The following is an 18,263-nucleotide window of genomic DNA, read 5'->3' on the forward strand; positions in this document are numbered from 1 at the left end:
GGTGCGCTGGCGCCCAGGGGGTGGAGGGTTTATGAAAATGTCTGTCGCTGATGCACGGAGTGTTCAAAGATGATTGATTTCAATGACACAGTGAGTGACCCTAAACCTTGCATGTCTACAAGCTCCAGGGCTTCTGCCTTCTTGTAATGGACTTGGATAGAATTCTGTCATCACATCATCAACAGCATGATAAAAAAAAAACAACCCTCACTCCCAACAGCAATCATTGCAGCAGCACTTGTTTCTATTGTACTTGAACTTTTTTAGATATTAAAGGCTTAGATGCACTCACAGACCTTTGTTCATTTATCATGAATATTAAACTGATGCGCCAATAGGGAAAAAATGAAATGTGTGATTCAACTAATAGCAATGTACAATGTCTGAATTTGTGTGTGTTTCAGTATGCATTGACATAGTTTCTTGCCTCTCCCTGAGCCCACCGATGACGGAGGGCCCGCCGCGACCAAAGAGTCATTGCCGCACAGAGCGACAGAGCTGAGGATATCCGCAGAGTCGGAGCTGCTGAATACGTCAGACCAGGTGCGAGAGCTGGCTACAAGGCCCGCCACAAGAGAAATTAGCACGGAGAGGAGCTCCGCCCCTTGCGCTGCGGCTGAGCTGAGTGGGTGAATGGAAAGCAGAGGAGTACACTGACCTGCCCCCTCTCCTCCCTCCTTCTTCGGAGCCCTCTGTTACCCGTGTTCCCACGTCCAGCCCAGAGTGGGGTGTGGTTCTCACGTCCCACCCAGAGAGGGTTCAGGTTTCCATGTCCTGCCCAGAGGGGGCTCCCATTCTTTAATTTTGCCGATAGAAGGCTCCAATTTCCACGTCCAGCACTGAAAGCCCAGAGGCTCACAAATGCCCACCCTCCCACCTGCTCCTGCCTCCTCCTCCGCTGTTGTCTGGCAGCCCCTCTGCTCACCCTCAGCCCACTATCAGCATGGTAAAAGCTCCATGGTACTGCCATCTTCAAGGGTCACCATGGCTGGAGTATCCCTTGACTCCGCCTCCAGCCTCTAAGCCCCGGACTCCGCCTCGGCTCGTTGACCTGTCTGCTCCACCATGGCTCCTAGCTCCCTCTCCACAGTGGCCCATCTATCCACTGGCTCTGCTAGGCTCTCTCATCCCTCCGGCTCCGCTTTTGTCTGACATCAACCATCCAGCGCCTCAGGCTCTTCCTTTCCTTAGGCTCAACCTGGGTCCTCTGTCACTCCAGCTCCACCACGGCCTTCTGCTCCGCCTTGGACCTCCGGATCCTCCCCGTCGCCCTGGCTCATCAGCTCTCTGTCTCCGCCTCAGGCTCTTCTGCCACCTGCTCTCCCAACGTTGGTCGGCCCTCTGGTGTCGTCGGCCTTTCTTCCATGGCTCCTCCCTCTGTCTGCTCCAACGTGGGTGGCCGACATGGTTGTGGCCTGGGTCCTGCTTGGTTGCTACTGCTCCAAGCCTCTCCTGTCTCCTCCCTTCTTTGTCGCCCTCCCAAGTTCCCACCCATTCCCCCTCTGTTCTACGGCGCGAGGACGCGCCTTCCGGGAGGGAAGCGTTATGTCAGGATCATGAACCTGTTTTGTCATGTTTTTGCCCCTGTTTCTGTTCCTATTTTCCTTATTTGGTCATGGTTCTGTCCTTGTTTAGTTTAATTAGTCATTCAGTGCACCTGTGTTCCTCCCAATTACCTTGTTATGTCATGTATTTAAGTTCCTGTCTGTGTATTACTCCTCTGCTGGGGTCTACCAGTTGTGTACGTGTGTCTTGCTTCCCTTCCAAGTGTGGATTTACCCTGAGTTGGATTTAATAAATGATAGTTTAGTTTATCCACGGCTCCTTCGTTCCTTCCTGCAGCGTATCGTGACAATATGTGGTACTCCCAGGATACACCTCATTGCAGGAGCAGAGTATAGTATGTTCTCTATGCTATATATCAGTTTTATAAACCCTCTCCTCGGGGACCCAGAATCAGATGTATCATGCTCCGTCATTCATCATTCACTCTGCCTCTCATGGCTTCGCCTAAAAATCCTTCATCTCCTCCATCTTAAAAGCTATATTTTCTCATTTATATATTTTGATATAATAAAATCAGAGTAATAAGAACCAGCAAAAGTACAGTATATAACAATATATGTATATAAATTGTAATATATAATAATACATATAAAATAATATATAGCCTAGTTCTAAAGTATCACTTTAAAAAAAAATTTAAATGCCATGAAAATAAAAGGTCCCTATACCTGACAGATAGTAATTAAATTATTGTTAATTGTTTATATTTTTATAAGTAAATTTATTATGTTAACAGCCCTAGGCTCAGTGAAAAAACATTTAGGGCCAGATTTACTAACAGCTTGTGCCAGAGCAAACCATCTTTTGGCGTTAAAATAGTACTGTCAGGATTTACTAAAGATGCTCAGTGAAGAATTAGCACCAAAAAGGCGTGGACACAGTTATCTTTGTGCCTGACCTTTCTGAATCTGCATTTGTAGGAGTTTCCCTTTAGCTGCAAAATTTATGGGAGGAGAGTATTAAAATGAATCACGCAACACGATTTACTAATGTTTGCGCTCGTCACATGGTCACTGGTATTTGCACCATTATTTAACGCCCAAAAAAGCATGTCTTAAACTATTTTGCAACTGTGTTGTAAATAGATCACCCGCACCCAATGAGCATCGGCTCTGCTTAATTGCTACTACGCTAATTTGCGCTGAGCTTAGTATATTGCTTTGGTTGATATGTAAATGAGATGTTCACCTGTAGAAATATTCATGCCCATCGGCGCTGCTTTGCCCTGTTTAGTAAATCTGGCCCTAAAGCTAAATAGAAAACTAACCAATCAGAAATGCATTCTGCATCCATTTTGCTGACATCAGATTTGTTGATATGCTTTTGGAGGGCTTTTCCCTCACTGTCATTGTTATTTTGGAGTAATATTCATTCAAGATATATGACAGCAAGCAGTTTCGGCCCAGATCTGGCCCACATCTGGCCCGCATGGATTTCACGTGGGCCAGATGTGGGCCGGATGGTATTTATCTATGCAATAATTAAGCATGTCTTTTATATTGGCAAAATGTTGTTTGACTTAAATTTCAGTATGTTCCTCACACAAAGCTATCATAGGGTTTCAGAAAACTGGGAATTTAGTACATAGGCTTCTTCTGTATATAATACTTTCATGCTGCTTTTTGACAGTTATGAAGTTTGACAGCAACAGTCCTCCATTATATTGAAAAGGATGCCCAAAAATTAAAATCCTGTCAACGTTTACTCACCCTCAAGTTGTTCTAAATCTGAATGAGTTTCTTTCTTCTGTCGAACACAAAAGAAGATATTGTTGATTATCAAGTAGTTGCCGGTAGCCACTGACTTCTGTAGTATGGAAAAAATACTATGGAAGTCAATGGCTACCGGCAACTGCTTGATAATAAACAATATCTTCTTTTGTGTTCAACAGAAGAAAGTAAATCGTACAGGCTTAGAACACTTGAGGGTGAATTCTTCTTTAAGTTAAGTGTGGAATATTCCTTTAAAGGTGATGAGCAATATCACAACTTTAAAGAGGCTATTTGTTCAGCATTCATTCCTGACTAGAGCATTTTCTCCGTAAGCTCCCTTCTCTCCTCAACTCTGTTCACCCTTTCAGCCAACCCTGATCCTGATCAACACATTTCTCCATCTCTACATACATCCTCCTCATCACCTTCCTTTCCTCCCCCTCTTATCTCTCTCTGTTCACAATCAGTGCGGTTTGGTGATTGTCACCCAGCCCACGTCGGCGGAGCAGATGAGGGCTCAGTCTGCTTCCAGGTTCTGAGTGTCAGTTCGTTGTGTGTGTGTGTGATGTATGTATGATGATGATGCATGAAACGTGGGCTGCTGCAGATTGAGAAGAGTTCCTGAGCAGACAAGAATATGATACTCTCACCCCAAAAAAGTTACAGCCCCTGGAACCGACTGTTTTCAGAAAATACATTCGGAACAGGAAATACACCAACTAGCCTCTAATGAGACCCGGTGTGAGATATTGTCATTTGTCTTTCCGCCTGTGCAGGTTTGTTGTGAACGGTGCAGTGTTGTCATTACTGAGACACATTAAACACTATCAGCAGTGACTGACAAAGCAATTATCTCTTTTGCTGCTCCACAGGGTATTAATAAGTAAGTGCTAATAAGGGAACATAGCTGTTTTAATTTTAGCACAGTAAGGAGAAAATACTAGAAGAAACAGTTCCCTGGATAGAGTGTAAAACATAATTTTATTGATAAATGTTTTTTTATTGTTTACCAGTAAAATATCTAAATATCCCTAAAACAAGATAAATTTACTTGAAAAGCAGAATTGCATTGACTTACATAAAAATAGAAAATGTATATCTTGATTTAAGATATTTTATAAAAAAAAATATTTTGCAATTTTTTTTCTTCATATAAATCATAAACCACACAAAATATAGTTAATTTATGCTTACAAATTTATGTTTTATGCTGCAAGACAAAAACCCAAAGCTATTCAATGCATATGTGCCTTTTAAATTCGACATTGAGTTTTGACATTTTTGAAGCTAGGACCTATTTGCTTATTTCTGAACCCCACAACACAGGGGGGAAATAATCCTTTTAATAAATGTCTTTGTTTTTTTTAGGAAAAAATATCTGAACATTCCCTTAACAATTACTTTGACCTGAGAAGCAAATCTGCAAAAGACATTGCAGCTTGTTTTCAGAGAATTTACATTGAATATTAATGCAATTTTCTCTTCTGGCCCTCAGTTTTTTTTTGTATGTACTCTTGTTCTGTCTATTTCAGTAGATAGACTACAGTACATTTCAACCAATTCGATTAAATCAAGTGTAGGCCTGGTTCTCACCATATTGATGAACAGGAATTGTAGTTTGCGAGTAAAGCTGCAAATTCTTTCATTAACGTCAGCTGCCTCTGTAATAATTCTCTGATACATATAAGTGAAAATGGCTGCACGGCCTATATAAATTTATTATGCAGAATATTAGCAAAAGTGGTTTTCTCCATTATCACGTACATGACGTAAACGTGCTCTGGCCCAGAATGTTTAGTGCAAGTGTGAATGCAGGCCAGGACGGGAGCAGGTAGGGGGACACTCTTTTCAACTAAAAACTGAAAACTATTTGGACGTTATTGTATACAGCAACAGCATTTCGAGGCCTAAAAATGCAAACTTTTGAAGACAGGTTTCAAAGTGCATGTTTTTGAAAACGATATCATTATTGTCTCTGTGCAAACTATAAAAACACCAATTTATGAATATGGTGACATCATGTGCATGCATATTACATCATGCATGAGTACTGTACTCATGGTTTTTGTCCATACACAAAACTTTTCAAAAACGTGATGGAAAAACTTTTCTGTTTTGAGTTCATTGTTGTTGCGTAAATGTACCCTTAGATAAAGTAGTTTTTGGGTCATTTATTAGAGTCATCTCATGTGAGTGTACATGATTTTAAATATACTTTCATAATTCATTACTACTGTAGCCTTCATCAGTTTTTTTTTAATGGAATACAAAGATAGCTGCTGTGTTCTTTTGCTGCTCTGTAGCTTTAAGTGTTGCAGTATGATGTATTTTTAATCCTGACAAGAACTCACCTTTGGTTAGACTTCGAAAGCAAAACTTGCAATGTTACTTCTCTTTGAAAAATATCAGCAATTTAAAAAAAAAAAAAATCGACTCATTTGGTGGGGGAAGTTTGCCAGGATTTGAAAGGAGCAAAATATTTCTCTGGAGAGAATCTTTATAACTCAGCATTCTGCATTTTTCCATCAAGCTGTCAAAGTAGTTTTGTGATATCATGCTCTTAACGTACCATCTCAAAGTCCAGGAGACTCCCGAGGTTTGGAGTTCTGATTCACTTTTGCTGTCGATGTCCCCCTAACCACATACTCATCTGTCTTTTTTCTGCTTCTGGGATTTCACTTTTCCTTTCAGCAAAGATCTGTCAGGATTCAGGGAGAGAGACTGTGTGGGATCCTGGGTAATTTTGAAACTAAAATTTCTTACATGTGCGCACAGGAAGCCACTGGAGATGTTATTTTTTACGACAGAAGGCATGACGGAATCTGAGATGAGTTTAATTTGATTCATACCTTTATTAAAGAGGAAAAATGGCCAATTGCTAGTTGGAATCGATCACGGAATTGTTCGTTCCTATTTCTTTTCTGACAAGTTGATGCACTTGGCCAGAGAGGCAGCAATCTTTTTGGTAACAGCCAAAAGGACCAGCCTGAACTGTGTTTGAGGACACAGATTCTCAGTTCTGACAGCATCTGTAAAATCAAATCCATACATCACGGCAGCTCTTGTCACGAACTTGCTCATCTGCCACCCGTTGAGTGCAGCCCTCCCTGCGACACGGCTTCGTATTAAAATTGCATGATGGTAGCATGATGGAACTGCAACGGTCTTTCCCTTCGGAGACCTCTAATAATGTCACCCTGCAACATTTATCACATCACGACAAGTCTGTTCATTAAATCTGCCATGTGATGTCTCCGCTGTCTCGTCTCTTCCTCCCTTTTCCTCTCTCGTTGTTACCCCAGGTGGGACGCAGGATTACTAGAATAGCTAAAAACAGCCCAGGCCCAGCACAGTGTGGCCTGGATCTGTGCTCGCTCTTTGAAGGCTGAGCAGTGGGAAGCGGCCGTATCAAACATAATGAGGCCTGAGTTATGTAGGCCACTCACCATTTTTATGTCATTTTTAATTGCTGTTGCAGGCATGGCCTCTCCCCAGATTCCCTGGGCGGATGACCTCATATGGCAAAGGACAATTAAGGGCCATTTTGTCAGAATTTACATCTTCATCAGCCGTTAGACAAGCCAAAGATATGTCATGATTGTATTTTTCAAGTGGGGAATCTAATTGGTCCATTATGCTCTGACAGGAGACATTTTTACGAGCTGATGTGCTTTTACCACTCACGAAAACGCTACCTTATCAAAAGGATTTATTTATTTATTTAAATGGATGTTTTTGTCACTAATGTTATGTGCCATTACAAAGCATTTTTTGTGTGTGTTTATATGTGGCCAAATTAACTGGAATTGAATTTAGGCAAATTACCATGAGTGCTCTCACATAAGGATATTTTATCTGTGATTTACTCAACATAATGGCAGCAAATATTAAATAAAATAAATAATGTCGTAAAGCCTAGCATATAAAATGTCAGAAAAAAATCTATTTTTTTAAATGCAACCTTTTGACAAAATATATATGGTTTTTTAATTTAAAAGCATGCTGCATCTTATTTGACTTTTTTAATAGGATTGTTCCCAAGAAAAATGAGAATCAAGTAAATCTAAGTTGCTTCATTCCAGTATATGCTCATCTTGAAATATTACTAACAATATAAAATGTATGATTGCTTTATAAAAATCATTAAGGATATTACAACAACCTGAAGACTTTTACTGGCCAAAAAAAAGTTCAATTAAGCAACAGAAGGCATGTAGCAGATTGTGTACAACAGGTTTTTCAATAGTTTTGATCATGCCGATAATTTAGAGGCATTTAAAATTTGCATATTAAATCTGATACAGTAGTTTGGTTTTTAGAAAGCATTGCTCATTCTCTGTTTAAGGTAAACCATATACTTACACCGAAATGAAATATGTGACATTTCTTAATATATAATTTTTGCAAGTTCACTTTTTCCTCTTCCTGTCACACTTTTTAAGCCTCTGTATCTTCCTGCTCCGCCTGCCCTTGTTTTTATCAATCTAATCACTAATGAGCAGTAATACCCAATGCAACTGTTTGCCGGTCGATGTTTCTCATCACAATGGTAATCAGTTTTTACAGCACTCATCGGCGCGACTACCTGGAGTCTAATCAGATGTAATCACAAATGGCATGCTGATAATGACCACAGTACGATCAATGTCCTCCAGTAGCGAGAACAAATCATTAGGGGAACATAATCGTTAACTTTGACAACATTAAAAATTGATAATTTCATTTGCACCTTGTGAAAAATTGGGAGAGCAATATCCATGTCTGCAGGGCCACTTGTCATTGTAATCTCATTTGAATAAACAGCACCAGGTAAAGTGAAGGCATCAGAACACAGACGACCGCTGCCAGTACTCTCCAAAGTGTGTTAGGAGACAAAATCACTGCGGAAAATGTGATTATGCGTTAATCGCTGGCATGTCTGGTGTATTTTTAAACCGTACCGCTGAGGTTGGACCTTCCTTTTTGTGAGTCTAAGTGCCCAGCTGAAGTTGGCCAGCATGGACTAAATGTTCCCCCTCAGTGTGTGAGATGGGCAGGGAGGATGGAGGTCTACTCCTGCTGTTTGATGAATGGCTGTGGAATCAATGTGGATGGGCTCTGCCTGTAGAGATTGATACTTTTATCAGTGCCCTTGTCCATGCCAGCAGATACATCAGCTGGCTTTAACCATTGATAGAGTGGCAGACAGCATCTTTGTGTGTGTTTGTATTTGTGACTGTCAAGCTGTGTTTGACCATATCTATATTTGACATTTCATATGTATCTGTCTGTGTGTGTACAAAATGTTTCATGTTGAGTCTTGAATATTATGTACTTAAGATATTGAGCACATAGTGTTCTTCTCACTTTAGGCATACAGTACAGCACATGCAGTTTTAGACAGAATGACAGTGAACATGATGCATGACGTATCTCTAGTGGTACAAAAAGGAATCTATGTTGGAGCCACGGCCTTATGGTTCGATTTTAAGATTCCTTAAGCCACAGTGTTCATGCAGTTTTAAATCTGGCCCATGGCATTTTGTGAACCTGTCCTCATCATTTGCTGCCCATTTGGCTTATTTTCAGTTCATAAGTTGGAGTCGTTTTTTTTTAATCTTTAGTCTGTCTGTTTAACATTCAGGGCTTTCTCATTATCTCACCTTTCTCATTATTTTAGCTAAAATACATCTAATTTATTTATTTCATTTTTATGAGTGGTATTTCAAGCATTGATTATTAATATTATCTATGTTTCAGGACAGGCCCAATTATGGTGTTTATAGGTTATTCTTACTGAATACAAAAATGAAATGTACAGTATTACTTAAAACAAGGCCTACAATTACAGCAGTTATATGATTTTCAGTTTTAATAGTTTATTTCTGCTTCCTCAAGCTCAAATTTGAATTACAAATCTGAATCGTGTTTGCTTCCTAAATAAAATTCTGAATGGTGCTCTCTGTGCTAATATTGTCAAAACGGCATTAGTTAATCCACATTCAGATAAGCCATTAAAAATGTCTTAAACGTGATTTATACATATTCATATTTATGAACTACTTAATCTTGGTTAATGAGTTATTTTAAAGTGCTACTGTGAGAAATCCAAGCAGATGTGACTATATATATTTTTTTTATTTTTTCCATTTAATCTGCTAGTCTTAAAACAATGCATGCAGCTCTGCACTTTCCTTCCCTTCTGTGCGAGTTTCCGTCAACCTCCATCTCAGCTCATCTCCTCAGGAATAATGTGATTCTGCCGCACTTTGTTAGAATCAAACTCGTCTGTCTGATAAGCATCCAGCTAAATGCCAAACTTTAGAATCCTTATGAAACAAAACAATTAAGCCCATATTCATTATGAAGCTCCATCTCAATAAGTGCCTGTCTATGTGATTATGGATTTGCTATTATGAATAAAAGGCCTATGTTTAAATGGCTGTATATTTATCAAGTGGTAAATGTCACTGTAGACATGCACAGCAACCTAGAATCTGATTATGACTGAGGCATTAATGGAAGGCAGAGACGTAGCGAGCTGCAAATGTGGTTTTCAAGAAATTTATGCTTTTTATTTTCTTAGTGCATGTTCCTGGTCCTATTGTGAATGATTTATCATGAATGTTATTTCCAAATTAAAAGATTTGTCTTTTGTGCATTAATTTGTATGCTTAAGGCATTCATTGAGGTTAAAGGGGTCAGAAGTATTACATCAACCACTTGACCTTCCTGATGAAATGTTCTTAAAAATCCCTAAAAGCCATTAGACCAGAAATCCTCATTACGTATTTACCATCCAAAACTCTTTTTAAATACACAACTTGCCCTATACGGTACATCAATGAGAAGTCGATTTTCAGGGGGGTGCGATTTGAAAGAAGAAAATCTGGCAGGTGTGGGTGTGTGATATATTTTGCCCATTTCTGTCAGGTATTATGGAGCATTAAATACAGTAAGGTCTGGTAACCTTGAGCAGAACGCTGAGTTAAGGAACTGTGCCTGAAGCCATCCCTCTTCACCAGCCCAAGTGATGGAGCAGAGGCTGCTTCATTAGCCCCCATCTTAGTCCCCTGACAGCTTTACACACACACTCACACATATATCTTAGCATATGTGCACACACATCCTACTAAAATACATATTGCGCCAAAGTGTCATTGGTGCTGAACGGAATAGATTATCTCCAGAAAAATTCATAGCTGCCCTATTAACACTTCAGAGTAAGTAAAAATGTGCCATCTACTCTGCAAGTGACACAACGCTTCCATTATAATCAACAAATCTATGAACACTCTTTCAGAGCAGACAGCTTTGTTCGTATTGCAGCGAAGAGCTGGTATAAAACTCCCACTGTTACTCAGACACAAACAGACTTCTGTGATAGAAAGGGATTCCTGATATCAATAAATCACGGTAATCCTGCCCATGTGAAATGAAATACGGAGGTCTGGATTAGCCAAATCCTGGTCTGTTTTGAGGAGGGTTTGACCATTATTGTCTTGGCCTGCCCTGGTGGTTTTATTGTTTACCCTGCTCACAAGAGATAACAACTACAGCTGCCATTCTGTTTGATATACAAAGAGAATATATTTATACGGTGGCATATGAATGGAAATATGAATATCCCGGTGCCAAGTACGGGGTAAGCAGTTCTGTGAAATTAATGATGCGCCACAGATCTGTTGTGTGAGCGGGTTCATATTTCAGCCAGTCTGTGCTGATATTCTCTCAAGCATTTGAGCTACATTTTTCAGGATACAAAACCTTGCTAACACCACAAAGAGCTTCACGGAAAAAACAGCAACTGTAATTTTATGACATATGATTTCATATTCCGGCAGTTGGAATGTCACTACATCTACTGGATGCTGAATTTTTCGCCTGTAGGTGGAAAGAGAACAAACAAAAGCAGCAGCAGCGGCAGCAACGGCAGCATTGCCCTTCAGACTAGAGCCGCCCACTATTTATTAGAGAGCGAACACGCACCAACAAATGGCTGTGGGGATGTTTACAATTCCTCTAACAAAACCAGAAGAAAGACTGATCCACAGTCTGCCCGCACTCTCTCCTCTCTCCATTAATGATTGCTCAGGTAGAGGGAGGCAAAGAGTGATGGATGCCGGCCGATGGCGTCTCTCCCCTCTCCTCTGTGATGGAATGGGAAAAGTCAGTGTTTGCCTGTGGATTGAGCTGCGGGTGATTAAATAGTCCAGTTAGTCCACAAAGTCGTTAAAAACATTAAGTGCTGGGTAATTAATCAGAGGAGCCGGGCAAATGAGTAATTGATTTGCCATTAAAAAAAGCCTTTCTTGCTCTTGGTCCACCCAGAGCGCCGTTGTTTTTTTTTGGTGAGCCCAGCCTCTTTTGATACTGCATTCTCATTCCGCATCAATTAAGGCATCTTTCATCAGGGAAAATATTAACTCCTGATTCACTCTGTATGTGACGTCGTTGAAGCCTGATTCAGTTTAGATGTCTCTGAGGTAAGGTTGGAAATATAGTCTTGATTTAAAAAGCAGTTTTATTTCCATACTCTAGGTTTTTTTTTTTTTTTTTCAGAAAGAGAATTCAACTGAGTTGAATTCTATTAAACTATTGTTTAAATTTAAGCATGTAGAATAAAGTTTATATTTCAGTATATTACCTATAAACATTATAATAAAAACGATTTATGAAAAAAAAATGCAACTTAAAAATAAGTGAATATTTTTGTTTTCATATTTTTTGATATTATTTAACTTTTTTTACTTTTTATGTAATCCATATATTTAATTTTCAGTCCTTGTTGTTATAAAATTGTTTAGTTTTAGAAAATTGCCTGATCTCAATTGGGAGAGTTAGACCCCTGCACAAAAGAAAGAAATCCATTAAGACAATGGTCTTTAATAGAAACTGAGGTTTAGCGTGTGAAACAACCACAGGCTTTTACATTTTCTGCTTCTATATGACCATGCTTTGTTTGACTCATAATGTGTAATAGTCATGTTTAAATGGCATGCTTCAGCCCCCAAAGTGATATTGATTCTTTCATTTGAGTGTATGGGTTGAGTATTGATTATGCAAATCATCCCACAAAATCGTAGATTAATCTAATCTAACTCACCACATTCATACACTCTCTTATACTTCATTTTGCTATAATGTACAAATACAGGGTGTAACCAAGCAAAACACAACATGATTCACCAATATTGAATTGTGCATCACTTAATGTGATGCAGTGGATTGTGGGAGTTGAGTCTGCCTACCTGCCTACACAGCTAACAAAAATATATTCTAAAGATGTTCCTTTAACGTTCCCATTAAGTAATAAAAATGTTGTTTCACATTCAAAACATTTGATTTTTAAAATGTTATGCAAAAGTTAATTTTATAATTTTGAAAACATGGGAATTATACTTTTGAATTTTCTCTGAATGTTCTTAAACAAGCAGTAACATAGTAAAAAACATTAAATGAGCTCCCAACTTAATTCTTTCCCTGCCATTGAAAGGATTTTCCATCATTTTTAAGACCACGCTTCCTGACATTCACACAATTTTCCGGCTTTCAGTGTTTTCACTGTAATAAGGTAGGAGGCGCTATTACACATCTTCTAAAAGAGTACTGAATCTCTGGCACAAAACACTGAAGAAGAAGCACAAACAAGCGATCGCATGTTAAGCAGACGCATATGTAAAATAAAGAATGCAATCATCAAACATTTAACAGCATATAAATCAAAACATGCCTAAGGTTACAGAATGAAATGCCAGCAGATATATATGATTGTGCAAGCTTTGGTTGTGTTGATGGCAGCAATCTACTCCATCTATGTTTTAATCATCATTCTGAATCCGATATGGATGTAGTCTTTGACAAAAATGCAATTTTCTATGCTAACTTTTTGAGAACATCATTTAACACCAAATACATAATTTTGAATGAATGTTCTTATAACATTACTAAAAGAACTCCATAACTTCCATAACTTTGAAAGAGAGAGAATGCTCCCTGTTAGCTGGGTCTAAATTGAGACCCTGAAAAGAGGCAGAGGCTTGGTTTATGGCCTTAAATGCGTAAACACACACACACTGACAGAAATCGAGATGGTAATGAGGAGGCGAGACTCAGCAAGTCATCTGTCGGGCAGTGGGAGATTGTGTTCCCCTCCACTGAGTCCTCTCTCCCCTGCCGCCCTCATTTCCTGCTGTTAGCGCACTCATCAACATTACTGCTCTAAATCCTTAAACACTCCTACAGAACCACATCGCCGGCCGGATCTTTTCTTTGGATTGACTTTGTCTGTGGGCAGGCCGTTATTTCAGAAATATATCAGTTTGTGCTTCCACACACACGTCTGCTTGAAATTTGTCTTATTTCCCTTAAGGATGTAGTTGGTGGCTGTTTGGTTGGGCCTCTGTGACAGAACTCAGGAGGAGGCAGATAGAATGACAGTGTGTGTTGATAAATTGTACACACAGTGATGCATCTACAAATGCCCGTGACATGTAACATCATTATGGTGCTGCTGAGCTGAGCCAGGCATGTCCATCACCTGGAGAGATGCTAAGCTGTAAAATAGCGCCACCTAGTGAATAAAGTTATTTGAAGTCTTATATTTCAACCTCTATTTTAGCCCTAATAAGGATCTGTAGTTCACAGCAAAACCTGTATTTAACCGCCTAATATTTCTGGTAAGCAAAGCTCATAGGCCTGATTGAGTTGTAGTCTTATGTAAATGTCAGTCTAATTTGTGACATACATAATTATGTAAATCAGATGAGCATGCAGTCTCTTGGGGAGGTGCATGAACATCTGGAGCTCTTGGCTTAATAGCACATTTTGGCAAGTTTTGTTGTACTGCACCTGCATATAGATTGTGAATACACAGAACTGCTGTAAAGAGACTTAAAGCATCATATCCTTCTCTACAGTTTCTAACTGTAAACATGTTTTTGTTAAATTTATGAGAAGTACTGGTTGTACCAAAATATTATATAAATATAGATGTATGATATTTCTTATAGATGTGCCGTGTCTACTGTTACTCTACAATATATATTTCTTTGATCATAAGCCTCTAATTTAGCTTAGATTAATTCAATAAATATGTCTGATATGACATCTGCACCAATCTTACCTGTGGATTCATAATTTAAATAGAGAGGAATTATAAATTTATGGGGAGAGTTACATTTTTACGAGAGGCAGATTTATCTCTAATTGGATGCAGGATCGTTTGAGTTCTGTAATGAGTGGGCAATCTAAGATCCAAGCAATTACCGTAGTGCTAATGATGAGTTCAGGCAGGTGGAAAATATTGCAAATTCCAAAAGCATCTGAGGATGTGTGCCTGTGTTTGTGTGTGTGTGTGTGTGTGTGTGTGTGTGTGTGTGTGTGTGTGTGTGTGTGTGTGTGTGTGTGTGTGTGTGTGTGTGTGTGTGTGTGTGTGTGTGTGTGTGTGCGCTTTAAAGTAGAGAATCACACACCTTGGGCATGTATCACCTGACTACAGCCGTGACATTTGATGGATGACTGTTCTACATCATGTTGTCATGTTGTCATGTGTCAATTTTCATCCCTCAGTAGCTGGAGGGAGTTGTGTACCTGGCTTATATTCACTATGATCCTGCATCATTCACAACATACTTTAGAGCTCACTTCAATTATACTCAAATTGTGTTTTATCTAATTTAATGTCTCTGTTTATTGCCAAAGTGCTGCAGATGGAGCACAAACACAGCTGACTGATGCACTTTTTTAAAACACAGGCATGAAATTAGCATGTTCACCAGCTGTGATATAAAATGCTCACAGTGTTTTTTAATGAAAAGAATAAGCTTTAAAATGATTTAACAGTATAAACGTACAGGGGTTGCGGTAAAACTACACAATACATTTTTTCAACATTCCAGGTCAGGGTTTTCCTCATGTACAGATATTTATCAAATTATGTAGTGCTTCACCTTGCTTTTGTTGTCTTTTGATTGCTTGTAAGGCAGTGCTGCTTTGCTGATTTCTATGGTATTCTAAGTATTACATTTCTGTAATTGATTTAGTCTTATCTTACACTCTATATTCAGGGTTTCTAATATTTAATGAACTGCAAATGGTCTGCTTTCTTTAAATTCAACATAAAATAGTTCCTGTCATACACAAACTAACTTTTTTTTTTTTTCATCTGCAAAGTTTATGATAAACAGGGCCATCATCAAAAGGGGATAACTGTGATTCTGGAGCCTGTCCATTCTGTGTTATAAGGTTCTCTCTAATTTTATTAGTTCTTTAGGTAAGGTTAATTATTTGTTCATTATTCTTGGAAGTTTTTTTGTTTTTTTCACTAAATGTTTGTGTTGTAGATGTCATCTAACATTTTTTAATGTTACTACTTATTTCAAATCTAAATTAACGTTTGTAAAAATGATTAAAAAAATTAATGTTCCCTTAACGTTTGCATAACCAAAGAAAAATGTTTGTAAAAAAAAAATGTTCTTAAGTTATAAAAACTTTATTTCTGAATATTCAGAAATAAAGTTTTTATAACTTAAGAACATTAGCAAAAAGTTAAACATATTTTTGTTAGCAAAACTTATTTTTGTTAGTTTGTCTAAGTCCATTATCACATTTAATGGATAATAAATCCACAAGTTAATGGGGGAAAAAAACAATTCATAAAACTATGCATCGGAAGTATCAATATATTACCATCGATCCACCCATCACTAGTCGATTCTTGTGGGCAGCCGAATGAAAACAAGACTTATGCTGTGTGTAAAGAATTGCAAAGCAGCCCTGATAAGGCGTTTTATTTATACTACACACCAAAGCCTGAAACTTTAACACTATTCTCATACTGTCTTGAAAGCACTGCTGTTTCCTTCAGGAAATTCGATTCTAAAAATCAATCATGAATCAGTCAATCAGCCAAGGAGTCGAATAATTAATCCATTAATCAATCAAATATCCACTCGCCCCTTACCGCCTGCTATGTCATCCAAGCGCAAAGCCTCGGTGTGAAGGATGGAGAAAGAAGGAGAGAGTGTGTGAAAGCTGAGGGTCAGGCGTACCAGGCCTGTTTGCAGTAACTGATACATTACACATCCAACAAGAGCTCTTTGATAAGCGCAGGAGCTCAGCTTACCGGATGGAGAAAATCCTGTGTAAGTCACATTCAATTGTACATGCATCCCTTATCATACCCGGCACTTCAGCTGAAACGATATGTGACAGGGATGGAGCAGAATAACTTTCACACACATCACCATGTAGTGTATACGTATACTGTATCTGCCTGACCTGAAGCTGTAATCTAGAGGAGTTACAGTACACTTCCTTGAGGCTCTGTTTGTGGAGCCAGAGCCTGGCTGTGGTAATAGTGAGCCTGGGTACACCAGCAGGCCAGAGTTCTCTCCCACACAAGTGAGGATCACTGCACAAGGGAACCTGAAAGGTCTGTGGAGCAAAGTGCTTTGGCAAGACGGCTGCCAAATACAGGGCCTCTTTGCCATCTACTCCGCACAGATCTGGCTTTGTGTGAGAGGTGCCAGCTTATGCCCTCATTGGACTCGCAACAACAGTCCAATGGGTGGTCTGAGGAGAACTATATATTCTAGGAGTGGGAATTATGTGGGAATTTAAGTTTTCAGAACAGAATGCTTGTTTTGAGCACCGCTGTGTTAGCAGTGAAAGTGTAAGCATAGTTAGATGGTTTGTCAGTGCCTCTTTTCCACTCTGTCATTCCATCACTCCCTTTTCATTCTCACTTGTATTTTTTTTTTTTTGAAGTCATGAACATTAGCATCACAGTGTCATTCCACTACATACTCAATTTATCTAGAATTGTATGCATTATACATACAATTAAATATTAACGTACTTTAGAAATAATTAAAATGTGCAATATTTACCTTGATTCTTTTTCATTTTCTTCACATATCTCATGTTTCATCTCAAGCATGCTCTTCACTAATTTGAAATGAAAAAGACTGAGGGACAGTGCAAGGATGTGTGTGCCTGTAGGAACCTCCAGTAAAAATTTAGCACATCAAGAAAAAAAAAGAAGTGTGTGTGCTTTATTTGAAGAGTACAAAAAATACCTTGATCTCTTTTTCTGCTCTTCTTTAATATTTCATCCTCCAGACATAATAGCAGCTGTCTGATGTCCTGAGGACCCATCATGTGTGGGTGTTCATTTTCCTTCTCTGTTATTCACTGCAGGCTTCCTTCACCTCTGCTGTCAGTCACCACGCTGAATACAGTGTCCCTCCTTGAGACTGTAATCAAATTCACATCACCATGACACGATTCTCTATCCATTTCCCAATTATAACACGCACTTATAATTTTGACATACATGCAATGTCTGTATACGGTGACAGTTTTGTTGTCAACATACGTTTACACAGCAGGAGAACAGGGCCTACGTTTTTCAATCCTGTTTTAGATAATAATAATAAAAAAAAGACGTTACGTTCACTCACAGAATATGGGCGTAAAACACTGACGTGAATCATTGTAAAGATTCCACTAAGAAAAAGAATCACTTACAACGTATACAACATTCCACATCAGCACCGCAACAACACAGTAACAAAAGAATACTGTATCATTTATACAATCTATAACTGGGACGCGAGATTAGCCTACCTCATTTGCGTTTGTCTTAAACAAGAGAGCGCAAGTCCGCGGTTTGATACGAGAGTTTTCCAGAGAGTAATTTAATTTAGTATTAAGTAACAATGAATTATTTGCAATTAGACTTTCTGGATATATGGTTATTGTAGGCAGCTAAACTTAGAGTGAGTCATTTCCACTGGAAAAGATCCGATACGAATTCAAACTCATCCCTTGGAGCTAAGAACATTTTGACTGGTTCAACCGATTCACTGAAAAGAACCGATTCAAAGGAGTCATTTTTCCGAATCAAACTTGTTCTGATTGTAAACAGACGACCGACTGTACAGTACACACGTCTTTGTTTCTAACGTTATATTTAAACAAAAATAGACATGTTACTGAAAA

The 18,263-nt window shown here is 38.8% G+C and overlaps 1 long non-coding RNA gene across 1 annotated transcript; it reads right to left on the reverse strand.

Moving 5' to 3' along the window:
* Positions 1-17,259: 17,259 nt before the first annotated feature.
* LOC109100731 lies at positions 17,260-18,045 on the reverse strand. The gene is made up of 3 exons (XR_002019628.2): positions 17,889-18,045; positions 17,638-17,676; positions 17,260-17,515 (listed from the first exon to the last, which is right to left on the reverse strand). It is a non-coding gene; the product is annotated as an uncharacterized LOC109100731 (long non-coding RNA).
* Between the last annotated feature and the right edge of the window lie 218 nt (positions 18,046-18,263).

This window comes from Cyprinus carpio, chromosome B2, assembly GCF_018340385.1.
Source record: "Cyprinus carpio isolate SPL01 chromosome B2, ASM1834038v1, whole genome shotgun sequence".
NCBI lineage: Eukaryota > Metazoa > Chordata > Actinopteri > Cypriniformes > Cyprinidae > Cyprinus > Cyprinus carpio.